Here is an 18,286-nt window from a genome sequence, read left to right on the forward strand (position 1 = left end):
ATGAATCAACAAGAGAAGAAACCTTAGATATTTCAGAAATAAGGCATTGACAAAGAATAAATTTGGGATGTGTTAATAGAAAAGGAAATTCATTATCAAGAATGCTGGGTCGCTATCATGAGGCAAATGTAAATATTTTTCAAGTTTTGATTTAGAATATAAAGAGCTCTCAAACTTCTACCAAAGACCTTATGAATAACCTCTAGGATTCAGTTTCTTCTAGAAATAATAAAAAAAATAACTCTTTTAACATGTGTAGTCAAAATTATTTTATGTTTATAGCGTGGCATGGATTAAAACAACGGGTTAAGTGATAAGTATTTCATCTTTATTGGATAACTGGCACTATTCTTGAAATATAAGCTGGGTTCTGGACAACTCATGATCAAAAGATAAAGTCAAACTCATTAGAAATTCAGAGAAGATTTTTAAAAATCATGATTAATGGACTGGATGAAATGGCTTATGGAGAAATAGTAAAAAAACAAATGACCAAAAGCATGGTTTAGAATTTATGAAAAATGTGTGAATCTCAAGTTTCTCACGTAAAGAGAGGGGTTTTTTTTAATTTTTTTAATTTTTTTATTTAATTGCTTCCATATGCATAGGGGGAAAGTTGTTATCTGAGCCAGAGGTCTCAGTGTATTGCAAACACATGCATTGTTTTAAAAATGCAAACCAAGTAAAAGCAGAAGAAATTTCCAGGCCTGGGGAGAGGGATTATGCTAGAAACATTGCTGAACGTGAAAAAAATTAGAAATTTATTTACAAATCAGTTAGGCAAGTTGCCATTCTTTAAAAAACATCAGCAATGTCATATGTGAAGAAATTATTTACCAAGGACCTTAAAAGAAATTGACAAGAAAGACAACTGCTACAACTTCCCTCAAAGTTAACATGAGCATCAGATCACATAATTAGAGAGTTTTCTGAACTCATTTCCTCAGTCTGTAAAATGTGAACAATATCAGAATCTCCTCCTTAAGGTACTATTTGCAAACCCACTCTACAAACTTAATCATCATGAAGAGTGGGTTACCATGAAGAGTCTCTAAGAGAGGTGGTAGGGCCACTATAAACAAACTGATTAATACTAAGCACCTTTCAGAGTTGAGGACATTTGAATGAAATGGGATAGACAACTATTTTGTGATACCATTTGAGAAGGAAAGTGATGAAGAAGATAAAAATTCATTGAGTATCTACCATATGTAAACCATGGTGTTGGTGCCTCATATAAGATTTTAATTATACTTCATAATAACCTGGTAGTTACATTATATCACCTACATTAATCAAACAGAAAACTGAGGCTTAGCATTATATGAACTGATACACATACATTTACCTATGGAATTCCCATGAGTTAGTAAGAAATTTAGGTGAGAAAATAAACTTATCCCAGTTTGAACAGCAAGTGAGTGCAGTTATGTCTGATTCTAAACACAGGAATCTTCTCAATAAACCTTGTAAAATTGGTGTATCTCCAAACATCTCTTTGGTCACCATTATACCAAGTTGGAATGATTTCAACTGATTACCTTTCAGGTTAAGCAATTAAAAGTTTTTCCTTTTTTATCTTTTCAAAATTTAATCTTATTAAGACATGTCAAACTATTAATGCATTTAATGATAAAAAAATAATATTTAAGCATTTCATAGATGGATTTCAGTGAGGTAGGTGCTCTTTTCCTTCTCAGTGTTTAAATCTTCAATCAGGAAAAAGTTATAAGAAACTCCTTTCTTTTCAAGGCTTAACATTTTACTTTTCCCAGAAATATTTTGTTTTCAAAAGACATGAAAAGGCTGGGAGTGAAATGAATTATTTTCTTATTGTACAATATAAAGTATCCTGGTTTGGATATGCAGGATTCAGTGCCGAAATCAGGTATTGAGGACTGCCTCTGTCTCTTTTCATTTATAGTCTATTTCCTTTGTGTTTAATTCTTTCTCTCTCAGGCTCTAATGAAAAAAATCTCTGCTAGAGATGGATTGTTTGTTTCCCCCCGAAGTTCATATACTGAAACCCTAACCCCCAATATGATGATACTAGGAAGTAGCACCTTTGGAAGGTCATTAGGTTTAGATGAGGTTGTGAAGGTGAGATTCTCATGAGGAGACTGGTGTCCTTATGAGAAGAGACCAAAGACCTTGCTTTCTTTCTCTTCACCGAGAGAGAATGCAGAAAGAAGGCAGCCATCTGTGCGAGCTTTCACCATGAACTGAATCAACCAGCTTTTTGTTCTTGGCCTTTCCATCCCCCAGAACTAAGGGAAGTAAATGTCTGCTGTTTAAGCCACCCAGTCTACGGTATTCTGTCCTAACATCTCTAGGTGACTAAGATAATTCCCTACCATAGGTCCAGGCTTACCTGGTCCCTAAATTTTACTATCTCAGGAGAGAGACTCTCTCCCCAGTGATCATATTAATCCATGTAAAGGGACTCTCACTTTCCTTCCTGGGGTCATGCGCCTGCCCATTTCTGTGGTGGTAGAGGCAGAGAGGCTCTGGAAGAGGTTAAAAGAAATAGTTAAACAACATGCTCAAAACACTGTCTCACAAGTGATGTGGTCAGGAAATATTAATTCTCAGTATTAACCACTACATTTTAGATGAGACCCGCTCTGCAGAGCTGTTAGTCTTAGGAGAGGCATTTGAGGCAAGGGTCTTTTCTATCACTTTTTCGATCACTTAAAGATAATCATAAGATTCTAGAAGAAGCATAATCCATATCAGCACAGAACAGAAATTATTTCATTTTATTTTTTTATTTTTTTTTAAAGATTTTATTTATTTATTTGACAGAGAGAGAGACACAGCGAAAGAGGGAACACAAGCAGGGGGTGTGGGAGAGGGAGAAACAAGCTTCCCGCCGAGCAGGGAGCCCGATGCGGGGCTCGATCCCAGGACCCTGGGACCATGACCTGAGCCGAAGGCAGACGCTTAACGACTGAGCCACCCAGGTGCCCCTCATTTTATTTTTTATTAAGTAATCTCTATACCCAATGTGGGGCTCGAACTCATGACCCCAAGAACCAGTTATTCCAGAATACCTAGTGATTACTGATTTCTACTTCTTCTCAAGAAATGAACTCTTTTATGATAAAAAATTTTGTCATACTGATTTACTGGAAATACATTAAATGACAAAACACTAAAAATTAGTATTTACAACTTAGTCAAAATACAATTTTAAAACAGCAAAATATATACAATGTAAGGCAGACAATTTACTTCTTACAACTTCTTAGTCAAAATATAATTTTTAAAATAGCAGAAAATATACAACATGAGGCAGACAATTTACTTACAGTAAATATTTTAAGATTGGAAAGCCATATGGTCTCTGTTTAAACTATTTAACTATCATTGCAGTGTGAAGCAGGCATAGAAAATACAGAAATGAATGGATGTGGTTTTGTTTTAATGAAACATTATTATAAATTCAGGCAGTAGGCTAGATTTTGCCCATGGACCATAGCGTGCTAACCCCTGCTACTAATAGTAATGATTCTTACACATATACAGTTCCAAATTATTGGAAGTAACTCCATAGAATCTCAATGTGGTGTTCATTTTTGCTGTTCAAAAACTATTCTATTTCTTTTAGGCCCATGGTAGGTAGGTTGTATTTCCCAACTCCTTTTGAAATTAAGCTTGGCCAATGTGTCTTGCTTTTGGAAAAAAAAAAAGTAAGATTGCCATGTGTTCCTTCTGGGAAGAAACATGAGAAGTCAATGCATAGGTTGCCATGCTCTATTCCCACTGCCCCAGTGACTTTGGAAGCATATATAGAGATTCTTTTCCTAATTGCTGTGATGAGCAGAATCCTCCTAGTGTCCTTCATTGGGCACATAGTATATATGAGGAATACAATTTAATTATTTTAAAGGATTATTGCTTTCTTTTTGCAGCATAGTCTAGCCTATCCTGAATGATATATCTAGTTCCATTGGCCCATAGGTTGAGAATCCCTAATTTTACCTCAGTAAATGGCATTTATTAGAAGAAATGGATATGTATCCTTAATTTTTTAAATGTATTAATCAAAACTCTTGCATGCAAATAAAATAGAACTGATTTGAACCAATTTGAACTAGCTTACAGGGAGGTTTTTAAGAGTACTGGAATATCTCATATCAACAAATCCTTCTTTCATTTATTCAATTAAGTACTGAGGTCCATAATGTCAGATACCATTCTAGGCACTGGGTATACATTGTTAAACAAAATATTAGCATGTTAGACAGTAAGAGGTGCTATGCAGAAAATAAACATGGATAATAGAAGAGGAAATTATGGAAAGATGGTGGTTGAGAGGCTAACCACCCAACTACGGGGAAAACTGGAGTGTGGATGCATCTCACTGTGAATGCAATCAGAAAGTAAGTGCCTGCTTGAAGCACGTGAATCCTCTCCCTCTCTCCCAATGTCTCTTCTCTCACTCTCATTCTTGTTTCTGTTTCTCTTTATACGTTGGCTTCATAGTCTCTCACTACAGGCCAGCTGCTCTACGGGGCAGGAATCATGGCTCCTAAGAGTTGCCAAGTCTCACCTCCTAGAGCTTGCAGCACTAGACGGGGACAGATTTTTATTCTCAATTTCAGTTGCAGAAATCCTTGGGAAGGATTCTGTCCTACCTGGGTCAGTTGCTTATCCTTGGATTGATTGTGTTTAGTGGCTGGGATAAAATAAGAACATGCTAGCACCCACACTGAACGTGTGTATTGAGGGAGTGAGGGATCAGTTTCCCATAGATGAAGGCCAAAATCCTAAGTATCCACTAACATACACTAACATTTATTCTTTTATACTAATGTATATTAAACCAAATATATCTCTCATTCTACTGTGAAGACTTCATATATCTTAACTAATACTTTGATTTTCCTTAACATCATAAAAATTCTTCAAGGGATTGTTTTCACCATATTTATGTCTTTGGTGGAGACTACTTGACAATAAGAGTTAAGATTCTATTGCCCAGTGTGGGAAAACCAGTCAAGCATCCTCTTTACAGAATTTTACTTTAACAAAGGGTATCTCTACATGACTATGGCAATATTAGATTATTTGAAGGAGCACACTTTTCAATTTCTTAAATCACACCTGGGTAAGTACTATCTGCCTTCAAGGTTGTCCTGCCTAGGTCTTAGAGTATCTTCTCGACATGGGAATTCAGTGTCTAGTATTTCAGGCACATCCACAATATTCTATCTACATGTATTGATGAAACAACTATTCAAGGAAAAATAGCCGATTTCACAGATTATTAAATGTTATTTTTCCATAACAGAGTGATTGAGAAGAAAAATTCTGAAAGCATCAATTTTTTTGCTAAGTGTTGAGATATCAGTGAAATGAAAAAAGTTAAGAGTGAAAACAACTCCTGAACCAATCTCAGATTTCTCCTTGAATGTGTGAATGGAAGAAAAAGCTGGTGAGCAAACATGGGACTGCCTGTAGTAATACTATGTATGTAAACCCTGTCAAATGGTACACATATTTGGGGAATTCAGGCAAAAGCCTTGGGAAATATTCATTGGGCAGTTCTATCAAGCCCAAGAGCAGACATCTTTCTGTTTTTTAAATCAGCAAAGAAAGAAGGGCAGTTAGCACTATATATGGAAATGGAATTCTCAATAGAGATGGATGAGTACAATCAATACTCATAATTAGGGGAGAGCCTGGAGTTTGATGCAGTTCCTAATGATCACAGAGCACTGAGGCAGCTGCCAAAGCTTCTTATTCCTTACAAACAGGCAAACTCAGAAGCAGGCTATTACTGAACACAAAGACTAAGCTATGTTTCTGAAATTCTTAAAAGCTCACAGATCCTTTTCAAAGGGAGAGACTATCCTACAGAGAAATTTCATCTAGTTGGGTAAAATAAATAGACATTTGCTACTTGCTCCAGTATATTGTAGCTTCACTTACTAAACTGCAAACATCTTGGGAACAACATTAAGTAGTTGTATTAAGGAAGATAGGATGGGATTTTGGAGAGTCAGAAGGCCGGCAGACATACCAGCAGCTAGGAAATGGAGGCCCTTACAGATGAAGCATCATGGGCTTTGTAATATATGCTTCTCAGAAACTGATTAAAGAAACACATTGAATAAGAGAGAATTATAATTTACTTACATTTCTATACAATTCAATGTTGGATCTCATGACTTGAGAAATTACTCAAAAATCTCTCTCAGAGCCTTTCCACCTGTTACATCTCCTCCCCTTTTCTCTGCAGGAAAACATTGCACACAAACTTCTCAACTAATAAGTAACCTAATTTATTTGAAATGTGTCATACACAGTAATCGTCCTGTAATACATTTTCCAAAAGATGGTAAGGAATGGGCCATCACAAAAATGCTTTTTTTTAAAAAAAGATTTTCTTTATTTATTTGAGAGAAAGCAAGAGAGAGAGAGCATGAGCAGGGGGAGGAACAGAGCGGGAGGGAGAAGCAGACTCCCCAATGAGCCAGACACAGGGCTCAATCCCAGAACCTTGAGATCATGATCTGAGCCAAAGGCAGATGCTTAACCCACTGAGCCACCCAGGCGACCCATTACAGAAATGCTTTTTAACTAAGATTCTCTACTGATTCTGATTTACAACTACGTTCATGTTCCTTTTCAAAGGGCTGTTGTTTCTCTTAGTTTATTTTTATTTCTCACCTATCATTTTTTTTTAATGGACCATTCAGTGGGAAGAGAAAAAGGTTAGAGACTTTGACATCTACCATACACTCTTATGTTTCAGTTGTTTAGATAAATGTGGCAAAACGTGTTTTTTTAAATATATTTTCCCATCAAGAGAAAGAAGGGTTTGAACTATGGGTAATCAAGTATATAGTATTAAGAATACAGTATAATTGAAAACAAACAAGCCAAAAGGTCTATATGTTCTGAGCTTCATTACAAGAGTGATTTGTGTGGAGATGAACAAAAAACCTGGAGTTTGGTAAATAAGCAATATAAATTCAGGATTGTGTTAGAGATAAAATTAAAGTCTACCAAAGCTAGCCATGATGATAACAGGGATGCGAAAAGCATCCTCCCATAGACAACTATAAAAATAGCCATAATATGGAAAACAAGTCATTTCATAAATTAGACAAGACTTATAAACCTGCAGTTCCCTAAAGAAGGGAGGAAATGACACATGTACCTCTATCAACCGAGCTTTCTGCCTGAAGACAATTTCTTGTCATTGGCACAAGGAAGTTGGCCCAAATAAAGCACAACAGGATTGAAGAGTAGGAGGAGACAGAGACTGCAGTTTAGAGTGCTTAGTTGGGTCATTTCAGTCTTTCAAACAATTGGCCCATTACATTTAAGTTTTTCAAATTTTAGGGCATGGAGTTGTTCATAGTAAACCTTTATTATCACTTTAATGTCCATGCGGTCAGTAGTGATAGCCCTCTTTCATTTCTGATATTGGTAGTTTGCGTCCATTGCTTTTCCATCTTGAATAGCCTAGCTAGAAATTTATCAATTTTATGGATCCATTCAAAAAAACAGATTTGGTTTCAAAGCAAAAATTTGCTTTTTTCAATTTCATCGATTTCTACTTTATTTTTTATGTTTCCTTGTGTATGCCTTAGCTTAAAAGCCCTCCTAGAGTCATTAGGTAAAAGCTTAGATGAATGGTTTTAAATTTTTTCTTTTTTCTTTTTTTAAAGATTTTATTTATTTATTCATGAGAGACAGAGAGAGAGAGGCAGAGGGAGAAGCAGGCTCCCAAGGAGCAGAGAGCCCGATGCAGGACTCGATCCCAGGACCCTGGGACCACGACCTGAGCCGAAGGCAGATGCTTAACCATCTGAGCCACCCAGGCGCCCTAAATTTTTTTTCTAATGTATACATTTAACACTATAGTTCATGTAACTACTGATTTTGCCACATCCCCACATATTATTATAAGTGCTATTTTCATTTTCATTTGGTTAAGATATTTTCAAATTTTTCTTGAGACTTCTTCTGTGACCATTTGTTATTTAGAAGTGTGTAGTTTCATCTCCAAACACTGGATATTCTCCCAATATCTTTCTACTATTGGTTTCTAGGTTAAATCTATTGTGCTCGGAGGATATAGTCGGTATGATTTTAATTTTTTATTTTAAGATGTGTTTTATGGCACAGAGTGTGCTTTATCTTACTGATAAACACTTACTGAGTGTTCCATGTGTGTGAGTTTGAGAAGATATGTTTGCTGTTATTAGATGGAATATTCCATAAATATCCATTGGCCAGTCAGGTCACCAAATATCCTTACTTATTTTTAGCTTGTTTAATCCACCAATTACTGAAATAAAGGTGTTGAATTCTCCAATAATGGACTTGTCCTTTTCTCCTTGCAGCTCTATCAGTCCTTTCTTCAAATATTTTTGTTCTCTTATTAGGTGCAGGCATATTTAAAATTTTCTTTTTATTCATGGAAAATTGACCCCTTCATCAGTTTGTAATGTCCCTCTCTTTCCTTGATAATTTTTCTTGTTCTGAAAACTCCTCTGTATGAAATTCATATTGCTACTTTAGTTTTCCTATGATTAATGTTAACATGATATATATTTCTCCTTTGTTTTTATTTATTTATTTATTTATTTATTTATTTATTTATTTATTTTTTAAGATTTCATTTATTTATTTGAGAGAGAGAGACATAGCGAGAGAGGGAACACAAGCAGGGGGAGTAGGAGAGGGAGAAGCAGGCTTCCCCGCGGAGCAGGGAGCCCGATGTGGGGCTCAATCCCAGGGTCCTGGGATCACGACCTGAGCAGAAGGCAGATGCTTAACGAGTGAGCCACCCAGGCGCCCCAATTTCTCCTTTATTTTTAACTTATCTGTCTTTATATTTAAAGAGAATTTCTCACAGACGACATGTATGTATGTCTTATGGTCAGTCTCTGTTTATTAATTGATGTATTTAGACCATCCACGTTTAAGTTGATTATTGGTTATACCGACACCTGCCATGTCTGCTCCTTATTTTGTCACTTATTTTTCTGCCTTCTATGGTTTTAATTGAGGATTTTATATGGTACCATTTTATCACTTCTCATAGAATACCCAGACATCCTTTTCAAATTTTAATGATTTCCATAGTGTTTGCAATGTACATTTTTAACTAATTTAAGTCCACCTTCAAATAACAATACTTTAGGTGTGCAGGTGCTCTATAAGAGAGTATGCCTAATTCCTCCCTTTCATCCCTTGTGTCATTGCTTCCATTTATCCATATGTTATAATCACCTAACACAGTGTTATTATTATTATTTTAATAAACATTTATCTTTTGGATAAGAATATGAAAAAAATTATCTTACTATCATTATTCATTTGTTAACTCTCTTAAAGTAGATCCAAATTTATGACCTATATAATTTTCTTTGTCTCTAAAGAATTCCATTGAACATTTTTTGCAAGGCAGGATTGCTGGTGATATATTCCTTTAGATTTTGTTTCTCTGAGAAAATCTTTATTTTCTCACAGTTTTGAAGGGTAATTTAGCTAGATATAGAATTCTAGATTTTTTTTCTTTCAGCATTTTAAAGTATTTTCCTCCACTCGTTTACTGCTTGCATGGTCTGATGATAAATCTGGTATCATTATCCCTGTTCCTCCATAGTAAGGTATAGTTTTAATCTGGCTTCTTTCTAGGTTTTCTGTATTTCTTTGTTTTTCTATACTTTGAATATGATATGCACAGGTATACATTTTTGGTATTTATCCTGCTTGATATTCTCCGTACTTTCTAAATCTTTGGTTTGGTTTCTGTCATTAATTTTGGAAAATTCTCCATCATTACTTCAAATAGTTCTTCAGTTCTTTATTTCTTCTCTTTCTGTAAAAAAATAATATTTTATACCTTTTGAAATGGATTTACAAATATTAGCTATTCTGTTCTGGTTTTGTTCACTTGCTTGTTTTTCTCTTTTCAATGATGTTGCAAGTTTTTTCTTTTTATTTATTTATTTATTTTTTAAAGATTTTTATTTATTTATTTGAGAGAGAGAGAATGAGAGAGAGCACATGAGAGTGGGGAGGGTCAGAGGGAGAAGCAGACTCCCTGCCGAGCAGGGAGCCCAATGCGGGACTCCATCCTGGGACTCCAGGATCATGACCTGAGCCGAAGGCAGTCGCTTAACAAACTGAGCCACCCAGGCGCCCGATGTTGCAAGTTTTTAATGGCATATTTTCAAGGGCACTGATTCTTCTCTCTGTCCTGCTAGTCTACTGATGAGCTCATCAAAGACATTTTCCAAAAAAAAAAAAAAAAAGACATTCTTCATTCCAGTTACAATGTTTTTATTTATAGAATTTCTTCTCGGTTCTTTCTTAGAGTTTCCATGTCTTTGCTTGCATCACTCATTTTTTGTTGCATGCTGTCTACTTTTTTCCATTGGAGTCTTTAACATATTAATCAGTTATTTTAAATTCCCTGTCTGATAACTCCAAATATGTGTCATATTTGAGTCAGGTTCTGGAAATAGCTTTTTCTCTTTGGACTTTTTCTTGCCATTGAACATGCCTTGTCATTTTGGGGTCGAGACCTGGGCATGTTGTATTAGGTTAAAGGAACCTAAACCTTTAATGTGAGCATTAAAGTTAATCTAGTTAGGAGTTGGTGTGTGTTTAACATTTCCTATAGCTGTAACTGCCAGAGACTTAAAATTCTTCATAATTCTCCAAATTGTCTTTGTTTTTATCTCCCCCAGTGTCTTGAGAATTCCTTAAGAAATACTCTTAAGCAGAATTTGCATCTTAGAGATCTTTTAGCTATAATACCATTATTTTACTAGTGTTCTGTTGGTGTGGTGGTTAGCTGGGGGAAAGGGACAACATTCTACAATCTTATGATTAAATCTCAGTCTTTTAGTGGGCTTGTGTCCCTGGGTTATAATCTTCACAAGTGGTTAGTCTTTTTCCCATTTTTAGATTAGACAGAAAGTATAGAGGGATAGAGGGAGAGAAGTGCCCTTTCTCCAGGTCAGATAAGACCCCGGGGATAGGTCTTTGTATGGAGAAAGCTCTGGAAATATTTCACGAGGTCTTCTCTTCCCTCTCCCTGCCACAGTCATGAAGGCATGTTTTAGACTCTTCACCATAACCACCTGCTAGGGTTCATGGAGATAAAATCCCCAGAACTTGTGAAATACCTATAAGATTGTGGCCCTAGGAGTTTTTCACTCTCAAGATAGTTCATATCATCCCCGAGAAACTCATGAAAATTGCCATTCATGCATCCCTCCTAGTTTATGACTCTGGTGTCCTCTCCTCTAGTTCAGCAAGTTTCAGCTAGATTTGCCTGTTTCTCCAGATTGGAGCGGGGGTGGAGGGGGGTGCCCTGAAATTTCAGTTTTCGGATGGTTCTAAGAAAAGTCAGTGGTTTTCAGTTTGTTATGCTTTCTCTAGTTTGCCTCCCCATCTCTCCTATTCTCTTTTTTCCCCCTTCCTATGTATTCATCTGTTTTTTTCCTAAATTCCACATGAGTGAAATCATATGGTATTTGTCTTTCTCTGACTGATTTCACTTAGCATAATACACTCTAGCTCCACCAACACCACTGCAAATGGCAAGATTTCATTCTTTTTGATGTTAATATTGCTAATATTCCAGTATGTGGGGTGTGTGTGTGTATGTGTGCAAGCATGTGTGTATTTATATATACCACATCTTTTTTATCCATTCATCAGTTGATGAATACTTCCATAGTTTGGCTATTGTTGATAATGCTGCTCTAAATATCGGGTTGCATTGTACCCCTTTGAATCTGTATTTTTACATCCTTTGGGTAAATACCTAGTAGTGCAATTGTTAGATCATAGGGTAGTTCTATTTTTTTTAAAGATTTTATTTATTTATATGAGAGAGAGAATATGAACAGGGGTAGGGGCAGAGAGAGGAGAGGGAGAAGCATACTCCCCACTGAGTGTGGAGCCTGATGCAGGGCTCGATCCCAGGACCTCAAGATGAAGTCGGACGCTTAACTGACTGAGCCACCCAGGTGCCCCAGGCTAGCTCTATTTTTAACTTTTTGAGGAACCTCCATACTGTTTTCCAGAATGGCTGCACCAGTTTGCATTCCCACCAACAGTGCAAGAGGGCTCCCCTTTCTCCACATCCTCACCAACACCTGTTGTTTCCTGTGTTGTTAATTTTAGCCAGAGCTGAAATTATAGTGGAAATTTTTCTTTCAGTATTACTATAAATAATATGAATACAATGAATACTATAATAATAATATGAATACTATGAATACTATGAAGTATTGGCTCATTTTGCTTTCTTTTTCTTTTCCTTTTTTGCTCTTATTTTTTTTTTTTTTTTTAAATGACAGCTCTGACTTTCTTTGACTTCGGACTTTGGAAAGGGCAGTAGGGATATGAATGAGTATTGTCTCTCCACTAAACTGCCAACATGAGTGTATAGTTCTCAGTGACATAGTTAACTTCCCTGAAGTTCAGTGTAATAGTGCAAAAAAGACATTATGGTGCCTTAAGTACAATGTCAGGAATCACAAGGGAAGAAATGTTGATACAAAATCTGAGTATCCCAATTAAACTGACTTCTTGAGACGGACTTTCTATTACTTAATGGGTAGGTTACAATCTCTGTCAATATTTAAATTTAAGCCAGAGATCATGGATGAGAGGTGAAACTGTCAAGGTGGTTCTTCAAAGTAAATTTCCTCTTATTGGGTCAAATAATCCACTCCATTATAGGACACTGATATGAATACCCATGCTACTTTTATTAGAACTCAAAAATGACCACAGAGGAGCCTGGCTCCTCTCTCCAAAACAAAACAAACTACAAAACCCAAAGCCGCCAAAACAATAACGTGTGTGTGTGTGTGCACACGTAGGACACTAGGAAAAGAGAGAATGACTGTGATAAGTCTCTAGGAGGGAGAGTTTGTCATATTTTAATCTTAAATATAACTGAGACATCTTTCATCTTAACATGGGGGAAACAGTGGACTTCCTTCTCTAAAAATCAATCCAAATATAATTGCAAGTGAGTTCTTGGGACAATAGCTAACATGTCCCTTACAAAGAGAAGAAGAAGAGTTATCAATCTGTGTTCAAGCGGGAAATTAGAACTACTCTAAATAGTACCCAAATAATTTATTATAGGACTATCACATGTTCTTATATAATTGACTACAGCCATTCTAGGAAATTAATGTCATTTCTTTTCTTCTGCCTTCCAACACTGTGTGAGATTCTCTTATTAGCAAACTATAATATGGACTGTAAAAGGAAGGTGATTCAGGGAAATGTAGTTCCTAGCTTCTCTGTAGTTTGAGAAGACCTTCAGATGGTGTGCCCTTGTACTGACTTGACAGACAATCCTGAACAGGATTGGTGAAAATTTAATATGTTTAAGTTATGGGTTGTGTCAAAAACATAGTTGATGATCAATACATAATGACTCTATGATATTCCACCTCTGCTTTAACTAATAATCAGTACAACAAATATTTATTTTGTTACACATGTTCTGTTTACTGGGGATACATTGTGAACAAGGCAGATAAAAACAAAGTTCACATCCTCAAGGAGGTTGTTTTTTAGTGAGTTGTGGCAGACAGAAAACTATGTGTTTCTGGGCAGACAGGAAGATAACACTTACTAGTCCATTGTCCTGGCCATTTACTAAATATTGACTAATAGGATTTAAGCCACTTTCAGAAATGGCTCTTAAACAACCTCTTTAATCTTCCATCCTGTCTCTCATATTTCATTGCTCACCTAATTGCAGAGAACGCAGCAAAAGAGTTTGGAATTCTATGAGGAGAAGGAGGGGGAAGGGAATGTCTCTTCTAATACAGACATGAATATTCAGATCAGGGCCCCACCCTCATGACCTCACTTAAACTTAATTACTTTTTTAGCGACCCCATCCCCAAATAATACCACACTGGTGGTTAAGTCTTCAGTATATGAATTCTGAGAGGACACAAATATTCAGCCTATAATATGTACTAACTTTGGAACTGAGGAGAAAGACTAATGAGGATTAGAAGTAGTTTTATGGCAGGCATTAATTATTCTGATTGGGGTGGATAAAAGTACCCGATACATAGTATGTGAAATGATAATAAGTGCTATGAAGTAACATAGAGGAATAAAATGTAACTGAATGTGTGTATTTTATACAGGGGATTCAGGGCAGGCCATACTAATATGTTGACATTTGAAGAGACACATGAAAGAAATAAGAGAGCAGGACGTATGTGTAACTGCAGGAAGAAACAGAGGGAATAAAATGTAGAAAGACCTTGATATAGGAATGTATTTGGTATGTTAGAAGAACAAAGACACCACTGTGATTGGAAAGGAGGAAGAGTGATCAGTGATGAGGTCAGAAATATTATAGGTCATAGTAAAGAGACTGGATTGTATCCTGAATTAGATCACCAAAGAGAATTTTGTGGAGGATTCTGGCAGAGGTTGAGAGGAATTGGCTGCTGAGAAGACGATAGATGGTAGGAAAGGATGTAGGCAGAAATAATGATGAAGAGTTGGATGCAATAAACTAGGCGATGATGGCGGTGGCTTGGGCTAGAGTAGTAGCAGTGAAGGCAGTCAGAGGTGGAAGGATTCGAGTTATTCAGTAATGCTCTTTGAAAATGTGTGTGTGCTGCCTAAGGAATTCCCCAAGGCTTAACAGAAGAGACGTTATTTGCATTGGATATTTTACTCTCCACTTTACCAAGCAAATTCTACTGTATTTTTCAAACAAATCATAGCCCTCACTTCTTTAACTTGTAGATAACAACTAGTATAAACTTACTTAATATCCTATGCATCATCTTCCTTTGGAATTGCTGACTTTTCCTATATTCCACCTTTAGTCCATAGCCCCTAAATATCCTCTAGACAATATCCCTTAGCATCATTCTCTTCCCTATCTCACCTTACTTCATGCATGTGATTTATCAGGTACATCTTTTCTAACTCATTGTATATACCCAAATCTGGACAGTTATTTATAATCTTTTCAATCTACTCATATGTGGTAATTGTATACCATCCAAAGTTACCTTCATTATTATTTTTGAATTTTGTTTTATAAAATTTAATCTCTTAAAAATGCTCTGTCACTTTTAGCTCATAATACAATAAATAGTCTTCCATCTTTCTAAAACCAGTATGCATCTAGGTATCTCTGTGTGTTCTCATGACAGCTATCACTAAGGCACCTATCTGCATAGAGAGATTCACCTAAGAACATACTGAATTATATTCATTCTGGATTTAACTAGATATTGCATTTCCATATTAAAATGGGAAAGAGATAGCAACAAGAGTGATATCTTCTATTCCTCTAAAATGTAATCCCAAACTCAATCAAGATGAACTATCTTATTTTATTTGAGCTGATTTGCCTCTTATTTTAGTATACATTAATCTCAGACTTTGTAAATATCTAGGTATGCCCTGTGTCCATGCATTAGACTTCATTTCATTTTATAAATTAAGTGTGGAATGTAGAACAAAGTTATAAATAATACATTTTTAGAAATAATATGGCTATTACCATCTATCGTCTTCTCAGCAGCCAATTCCTCTCAACCTCTGCCAGAACCCTCCACAAAATTCTCTTTGGTGATCTAATTCAGGATATAATCCAGTCTCTTTACTATAATCTATAATATTTCTGACCTCATCTCTGATCACTCTTCCTCCTTTCCAATCACAGTGGTGTCTTTGCTCTTCTAACATACCAAATACATTCCTATATCAAGGTCTTTCTACATTTTATTCCCTGTTTCTTCCTGCAGTTACACATACGTCCTGCTCTCTTATTTCTTTCTCAGGGTCTCCATACTCTTATTTCTCCTCTTACTGAGTATACTATTCTCTTCCTAGTTTATTTTTTAAAGATTTATTATTGATTTATTTGAGAGAGAGAGAGATAGCAAGCACAGGGGGGAGGGGCAGAGCCTATGGGTACCTTATCTTACTGCCTGGGGATTTCCAGGATGTAGCACAGCGAAAGGATACCCAGGTGGAATAGAAGAGACAGTGCTGGGAGCCTAGTGAAGCTAAAGCAGCTAGAGATCATATGAAGGAATAGTGAAGAGGAGAGGACTGTTTAGAGAGGGAGCTCTTGATATCTGCAGAGCATCTCCCTTAAGATCTGGGCAAAGCTCTAGGTCAGTGAATGCATGAGAGAAAAATACCTGCGGCTGGAAAGGGGAAATAAGAAAGGAGCAGGGAAAAAAATCCTAGGCACTCACAGAGGACAAGTAATAATTGATTCTTCCAGTAGTCAAATGGAAAAACCTCATAATTTAAGGAACACTGTATACTCAGAATGATATTTTCCCAGTGCTGTGAAAAAACTAGCCCAAAACTAAAGGCTGTTTTGGTCCAACCTAAGTTTAAAGCAAACCCTGAAAAGATTCAACTATTTCCAAGTAATGGAACTGTATCCCAGAACAAAGATCAAAAACATTGCTAGAGATGCAAAAATATTCAATACCCAAAATGCAAATATCAGAATATCTGCCTCCAGTAAAAAATTATCAGACACAGAAAAAAGAATGAAAATACGTTCCAAAAATGAGGAAAAAAATGACCAGAAATAGTTTCAAAATGACAGCCCTAATATAATAGACACATATTAAAACAACCATTATAACTATATTCCATATATATATAGGAACATAGAGGAAAGCTTGGGAATGTTAGGGAGAGACACAGAAGATATAACAAAGACCCAAATTGAATTATTAGAGATGAAATAAACAATGTCTGAAAGTATATCAGTGTGGATTAATGGAGATTAGATACCAACAGAGAAAAGATAGGTGAATTTGAGGACACAGCTATAGAGACTAGTCAAATGAAATATAGGGAGCAAAAAACAGGTAATAATGAGCATCAGTAGGCTTTAGGTCAATTTCAAGTGAGCTAAGATAGTTATAATTGGAATCCCCAAAGGAGAAAGGCAAAGAACATGAAAAGAAACAAATCTGAAAAAAATAATGGCTAAAATTTATTGAAGTTTATTGAAAACAGTAAAGCCAAATATCCAAGAATTTCTACAGAAACCCCCAAATATGAAAAAGACTACAACAAGCCATATGTATTAATCAAGCAGCTTAAAACTAGTGATTAAAAAATAACTTAAAAGTAGCTAGCAAAAAAATACATGTTTCCATTGATGAGATACATATTTTCAAGATGAGAATGATAGCAGATATCTTGGTAACAACACAATTCAGAACACAGTAGAATATCTTTAATGTATTGAAGAAAGTGTAACTGTTGGTCTAAAATTACTTGTTTAGCAATTTTAATCAAAATTGAAGGCAAAATACTTTTTCAATCACATAAAATGAAGACTTCATCACCTGCAGATATGCATTGCAAGAAGCAATAAAGAAAATTTTTCAGAAAAAAAATGAAAATTATACTAGAGTGAAACCTGGATCCATACAGAGGAATGAAGAACCTGACAAACACTGCTCACTGAGCAAAGTTAACATCAACAGTGATAGGTCGTATTCATAATATTCTCTCTTGATATAATGTGATAAAAATGGCACCATACCTCTGGGGTCTCCTCCCCAAACTTCTAACCCCAGTCGACTCATGAGAAAATTATCGAACAAATCTCACTTGAGGGATGTTTTTAAAATACCTACCCAGTACTCCTCAAAACTATCAAGATCATCAAAAACAAGGAATTTTGTAACATCTTGGCGGAGCTTAAGAAGACATGACAACTAACTGTGATATGGTAACCTAGATTGGATCCAGGAAGATAAAATCTGAGTAAAATACAGATTTAAATTAATAAAAATATACCAGTATTGGTTTATTAATTATAACAATGTGCAATACTAATATAGCATGTTAATTTAGAGGAATTGAGTGCAGAGTATTTGGGAACTCTGTACTATCTTTGCATTTTTTCTGTACATTTAAAATTGTTCCAAAATATAAGGTATATTTAAAAATTTAAAAAAAGAATAACATAAATGTAGTTACTGATACATATTTACTACTGAAAAATATAAAAACAATTTTTTCCTAATTTTAATCTCTTTAGAAAGTAATTTACAGTTTAGTGTAAAATTACTGTATATCAGGATTTAAAACATGCAGAAATAAAATTTATAAGCAATAGAATAAGCACTGGAGGGATAGAGGGATATATACACACTGTTGTTTGTTTTTTACTATATGTAAAGTTATGTAATATTACTTGAAGGTGGGCTATGATAAGCTAAATTTTTTCACAATAAGCCTCAAATCAATA

This window comes from Mirounga angustirostris, unplaced genomic scaffold (genome assembly GCF_029215605.1).
Source record: "Mirounga angustirostris isolate CCGP_5_RB_7025 unplaced genomic scaffold, mMirAng1.0.hap1 SCAF_13, whole genome shotgun sequence".
Classification (NCBI taxonomy): Eukaryota; Metazoa; Chordata; class Mammalia; order Carnivora; family Phocidae; genus Mirounga; species Mirounga angustirostris.